The sequence below is a fragment of the Pseudoliparis swirei genome, chromosome 21 (genome assembly GCF_029220125.1).
Source record: "Pseudoliparis swirei isolate HS2019 ecotype Mariana Trench chromosome 21, NWPU_hadal_v1, whole genome shotgun sequence".
Classification (NCBI taxonomy): domain Eukaryota; kingdom Metazoa; phylum Chordata; class Actinopteri; order Perciformes; family Liparidae; genus Pseudoliparis; species Pseudoliparis swirei.
The window spans coordinates 2,135,524-2,141,727 of NC_079408.1; the positions used below are offsets into that span (position 1 = coordinate 2,135,524).

General features: G+C 38.9%; 1 protein-coding gene across 8 annotated transcripts in view; it reads left to right on the plus strand.

Moving 5' to 3' along the window:
* Window positions 1–322, plus strand: part of camta2 (calmodulin binding transcription activator 2) — an 18,333-nt gene extending 18,011 nt beyond the window's left edge. For all 8 annotated transcript variants that reach the window (XM_056443132.1, XM_056443137.1, XM_056443136.1 and 5 more), the window contains one exon: window positions 1–322. This exon is cut by the window's left edge and continues 471 nt beyond it. The gene's annotated coding sequence lies outside the window, so the exon portion shown is untranslated.
* The last annotated feature ends 5,882 nt before the right edge of the window (window positions 323–6,204 follow it).

Sequence of the window (6,204 nt, forward strand, 5' to 3'; positions counted from 1 at the left end):
TGTGACCTCTGACCTCACAGGTCAGAGGTCACAGGTTCCCTTCAAACTGTTTCAACACGCCAGAAACCTTCAGGGCAACGAGTTTGTTCTTCTGGGTTCAGTTTCACCTGAAACTTTTAATTCTACTTTTTAATCTTCTTCTTTTTAATCTTCTTCTTTTTCTTTTTAATCTTCTTCTTCTTTTTAATCTTCTTCTTTTTAATCTCCTCCTCTTCTCCAGCCGTTGCAGTGATGCTTTGCATGAGTTATTAATTGTTGTTCATGTGAAAACCTTAAGGATGAAAGTTATTCTAATAAACAGCTGTTTGTTATTTATCTTTTTGATGCTGGTCCGTCATTTATTCTGGTCCCCTCAGACCAGGACCTGCTCATGGTGGTCTGGATCGTGGTCCATGTCTACAACTAATTATTTATAATGTCATATTCATTGAATGTTTATGTAACTCTGGTCACAGGCTGCTCTATAAGTCTCTATAGTCAACTCCTTATTATCAGGCTGCTCTATAAGTCTCTATAGTCAACTCCTTATTATCAGGCTGCTCTATAAGTCTCTCAAGTCAACTCCTTATTATCAGGCTGCTCTATAAGTCTCTTAGGTCAACTCCTTATTAGCAGGCTGCTCTATACGTCTCTTAGGTCAACTCCTTATTATCAGGCTGCTCTAGAAGTCTCTTAATTCAACTCCTTATGGTCAGGCTGCTCTATAAGTCTCTATAGTCAACTCCTTATTATCAGGCTGCTCTATAAGTCTCTTAGGTCAACTCCTTATTATCAGGCTGCTCTATAAGTCTCTTAGGTCAACTCCTTATTATCAGGCTGCTCTATAAGTCTCAAGTCAACTCCTTATTATCAGGCTGCTCTATGAGTCTCTGAAGTCAACTCCTTATTATCAGGCTGCTCTATAAGTCTATAGTCAACTCCTTATTATCAGTCTGCTCTATAAGTCTCTTAAGTCAACTCCTTATTATCAGGCTGCTCTATAAGTCTCTTAGGTCAACTCCTTATTATCAGGCTGCTCTAATAAGTCTTAAGTCAACTCCTTATGAACAGGCTGCTCTATAAGTCTCTTAAGTCAACTCCTTATTATCAGGCTGCTCTATAAATCTTAAGTCAACTCCTTATGATCAGGCTGCTCTATAAGTCTCTTAAGTCAACTCCTTATTATCAGGCTGCTCTATAAGTCTCTTAGGTCAACTCCTTATTATCAGGCTGCTCTAATAAGTCTCTTAAGTCAACTCCTTATTATCAGGCTGCTCTATAAGTCTCTTAAGTCAACTCCTTATTATCAGGCTGCTCTATAAGTTAAGTCAACTCCTTATGATCAGGCTGCTCTATAAGTCTCTTAAGTCAACTCCTTATGATCAGGCTGCTCTATAAGTCTCTTAAGTCAACTCCTTATTATCAGGCTGCTCTATAAGTCTCTTAAGTCAACTCCTTATTATCAGGCTGCTCTATAAGTCTTAAGTCAACTCCTTATCAGGCTGCTCTATAAGTCTTAAGTCAAATCCTTATGATCAGGCTGCTCTATAAGTCTCTTAAGTCAACTCCTTATTATCAGGCTGCTCTATAAGTCTCTTAAGTCAACTCCTTATTATCAGGCTGCTCTATAAGTCTCTTAGGTCAACTCCTTATTATCAGGCTGCTCTATAAGTCTCAAGTCAACTCCTTATTATCAGGCTGCTTTATAAGTCTCTGAGGTCAACTCCTTATTATCAGGCTGCTCTATAAGTCTCTTAGGTCAACTCCTTATTAGCAGGCTGCTCTATAAGTCTCTTAAGTCAACTCCTTATTATCAGGCTGCTTGTTAAGTCTCTGAGGTCAACTCCTTATTATCAGGCTGCTCTATAAGTCTTAGGTTAACTCATTATCAGGCTGCTCTATAAGTCTGAATTCAACTCCTTATTATCAGGCTGCTCTATAAGTCTCTTAGGTCAACTCCTTATGATCAGGCTGCTCTATAAGTCTTAAGTCAACTCCTTATTATCAGGCTGCTCTAATAAGTCTCTTAAGTCAACTCCTTATTATCAGGCTGCTCTATAAGTCTCTTAAGTCAACTCCTTATCAGGCTGCTCTATAAGTCTTAAGTCAAATCCTTATGATCAGGCTGCTCTATAAGTCTCTTAAGTCAACTCCTTATTATCAGGCTGCTCTATAAGTCTCTTAAGTCAACTCCTTATTATCAGGCTGCTCTATAAGTCTCTTAGGTCAACTCCTTATTATCAGGCTGCTCTATAAGTCTCTTAGGTCAACTCCTTATTATCAGGCTGCTCTATAAGTCTCTTAGGTCAACTCCTTATTATCAGGCTGCTCTATAAGTCAACTCCTTATTATCAGGCTGCTCTATAAGTCTCTGAGGTCAACTCCTTATTATCAGGCTGCTCTATAAGTCTCTTAGGTCAACTCCTTATTATCAGGCTGCTCTATAAGTCTCTTAAGTCAACTCCTTATTATCAGGCTGCTCTATAAGTCTCTTAAGTCAACTCCTTATTATCAGGCTGCTCTGCTCGTCTACCCTTAGGTCAACTCCTTATTATCAGGCTGCTCTATAAGTCTTAGGTCAACTCCTTATTATCAGGCTGCTCTATAAGTCTCTGAGGTCAACTCCTTATTATCAGGCTGCTCTATAAGTCTCTTAAGTCAACTCCTTATTATCAGGCTGCTCTATAAGTCTCTGAGGTCAACTCCTTATTATCAGGCTGCTCTATAAGTCTCTGAGGTCAACTCCTTATTATCAGGCTGCTCTATAAGTCTCTTAGGTCAACTCCTTATTATCAGGCTGCTCTATAAGTCTCTTAAGTCAACTCCTTATTATCAGGCTGCTTGTTAAGTCTTAAGTCAACTCCTTATTATCAGGCTGCTCTATAAGTCTTAGGTCAACTCCTTATTATCAGGCTGCTCTATAAGTCTCTTAATTCAACTCCTTATTATCAGGCTGCTCTATAAGTCTCTTAATTCAACTCCTTATTATCAGGCTGCTCTATAAGTCTCTATAGTCAACTCCTTATTATCAGGCTGCTCTATAAGTCTCTTAATTCAACTCCTTATTATCAGGCTGCTCTATAAGTCTCTTAGGTCAACTCCTTATTATCAGGCTGCTCTATAAGTCTCAGGTCAACTCCTTATTATCAGGCTGCTCTATGAGTCTCTGAAGTCAACTCCTTATTATCAGGCTGCTCTATAAGTCTATAGTCAACTCCTTATTATCAGTCTGCTCTATAAGTCTCTTAAGTCAACTCCTTATTATCAGGCTGCTCTATAAGTCTCTTAGGTCAACTCCTTATTATCAGGCTGCTCTAATAAGTCTTAAGTCAACTCCTTATGAACAGGCTGCTCTATAAGTCTCTTAAGTCAACTCCTTATTATCAGGCTGCTCTATAAATCTTAAGTCAACTCCTTATGATCAGGCTGCTCTATAAGTCTCTTAGGTCAACTCCTTATTATCAGGCTGCTCTAATAAGTCTCTTAAGTCAACTCCTTATTTTCAGGCTGCTCTATAAGTCTCTTAAGTCAACTCCTTATTATCAGGCTGCTTGTTAAGTCTTAAGTCAACTCCTTATTATCAGGCTGCTCTATAAGTCTCTTAAGTCAACTCCTTTTGATCAGGCTGCTCTATAAGTCTCTTAAGTCAACTCCTTATTATCAGGCTGCTCTATGAGTCTTAAGTCAACTCCTTATTATCAGGCTGCTCTATGAGTCTTAAGTCAACTCCTTATCAGGCTGCTCTATAAGTCTCTGAAGTCAACTCCTTATTACCAGGCTGCTCTATAAGTCTCTTAAGTCAACTCCTTATTATCAGGCTGCTCTATAAGTCTCTTAAGTCAACTCCTTATTATCAGGCTGCTCTATAAGTCTCTTAGGTCAACTCCTTATTATCAGGCTGCTCTATAAGTCTCTTAAGTCAACTCCTTATTATCAGGCTGCTCTATAAGTCTCTTAAGTCAACTCCTTATTATCAGGCTGCTCTATAAGTCTCTTAGGTCAACTCCTTATTATCAGGCTGCTCCATAAGTCTTAGGTCAACTCCTTATTAGCAGGCTGCTCTATAAGTCTCTTAGGTCAACTCCTTATTATCAGGCTGCTTGTTAAGTCTCTGAGGTCAACTCCTTATTATCAGGCTGCTCTATAAGTCTTAGGTTAACTCATTATCAGGCTGCTCTATAAGTCTCTGAAGTCAACTCCTTATTACCAGGCTGCTCTATAAGTCTTAGGTCAACTCCTTATGATCAGGCTGCTCTATAAGTCTCTTAAGTCAACTCCTTATTATCAGGCTGCTCTAATAAGTCTCTAAGTCAACTCCTTATTATCAGGTTGCTCTATAAGTCTCTTAAGTAAACTCCTTATCAGGCTGCTCTATAAGTCTTAAGTCAACTCCTTATGATCAGGCTGCTCTATAAGTCTCTTAAGTCAACTCCTTATTATCAGGCTGCTCTATAAGTCTCTTAAGTCAACTCCTTATTATCAGGCTGCTCTATAAGTCTCTTAGGTCAACTCCTTATTATCAGGCTGCTCTATAAGTCTCTTAGGTCAACTCCTTATTATCAGGCTGCTCTATAAGTCTCTTAGGTCAACTCCTTATTATCAGGCTGCTCTATAAGTCTCTTAAGTCAACTCCTTATTATCAGGCTGCTCTATAAGTCTCTGAGGTCAACTCCTTATTATCAGGCTGCTCTATAAGTCTCTTAGGTCAACTCCTTATTATCAGGCTGCTCTATAAGTCTCTTAAGTCAACTCCTTATTATCAGGCTGCTCTATAAGTCTCTTAAGTCAACTCCTTATTATCAGGCTGCTCTATACGTCTCTTAGGTCAACTCCTTATTATCAGGCTGCTCTATAAGTCTTAGGTCAACTCCTTATTATCAGGCTGCTCTATAAGTCTCTGAGGTCAACTCCTTATTATCAGGCTGCTCTATAAGTCTCTTAAGTCAACTCCTTATTATCAGGCTGCTCTATAAGTCTCTGAGGTCAACTCCTTATTATCAGGCTGCTCTATAAGTCTCTGAGGTCAACTCCTTATTATCAGGCTGCTCTATAAGTCTCTTAGGTCAACTCCTTATTATCAGGCTGCTCTATAAGTCTCTTAAGTCAACTCCTTATTATCAGGCTGCTTGTTAAGTCTTAAGTCAACTCCTTATTATCAGGCTGCTCTATAAGTCTTAGGTCAACTCCTTATTATCAGGCTGCTCTATAAGTCTCTTAATTCAACTCCTTATTATCAGGCTGCTCTATAAGTCTCTTAGGTCAACTCCTTATGATCAGGCTGCTCTATAAGTCTTAAGTCAACTCCTTATTATCAGGCTGCTCTAATAAGTCTCTTAGGTCAACTCCCAACGACTCAAGGTCTGAGCATGAGACACCACTCGGTTCAGATATCACGTATCATGCTTTCCATGTTCATCATTATCATGTTCATCAATATTATTATTATTATGTTTATCATTATTAGCATGTTTATCATGTTATTAGATATTCTGTCTGTACTGTGTTCAGTCACAAATGGTTTTATTGATATTTTAAGTCACACTGTAATGATGTAATGCATTATGTTCAAAGAATAATACAACTCACTAAGTCTTTACACTGCAGTCAAATACACGAAGTATATGTGTATTATATTAGTATATGTGTATTATATAACTATATGTGTATTATATAAATATATGTGTATTATATAAGTATATGTGCATTATATAAGTATATGTGTATTCTATTAGTATATGTGTATTGTATGTGTATTCTATAAGTATATGTGTATTATATAATTCAAGATTCAAGATTCAAGATGTTTTATTTGTCACATACACACACAGGGTGTGCAGTGAAATGAAAGTGGCAATGCTCAGCAGGAATGTGCAAGGGCAACAAGTACACACTATTTACAAATAAAAAACAACACAATATTTACAGTAAGTGTGTGTGTGTGTGTGTGTGTGTGTGCCTAAGAGGGGCAGTTGTGTGGGTCTATGTGGGGGTCCTGGTGAGGTCGGAGTTCACAATCCTGATGGCCTGAGGAAAGAAACTCCGTCTCAGTCTCTCTGTTCTTGCAGCGTGACTACGGAGGCGCCTGCCTGACCGCAGCAGCTGAAACAGTCTGTTGTTGGGGTGGTGAGGATCCTTCATGATCCTGCCGGCTCTGGTTCTGCACCTCCTGGTGTACAAGTCCTGCAGGGTGGTGAGTGTAGTTCCAATAGTGCGTTCAGCCGAACG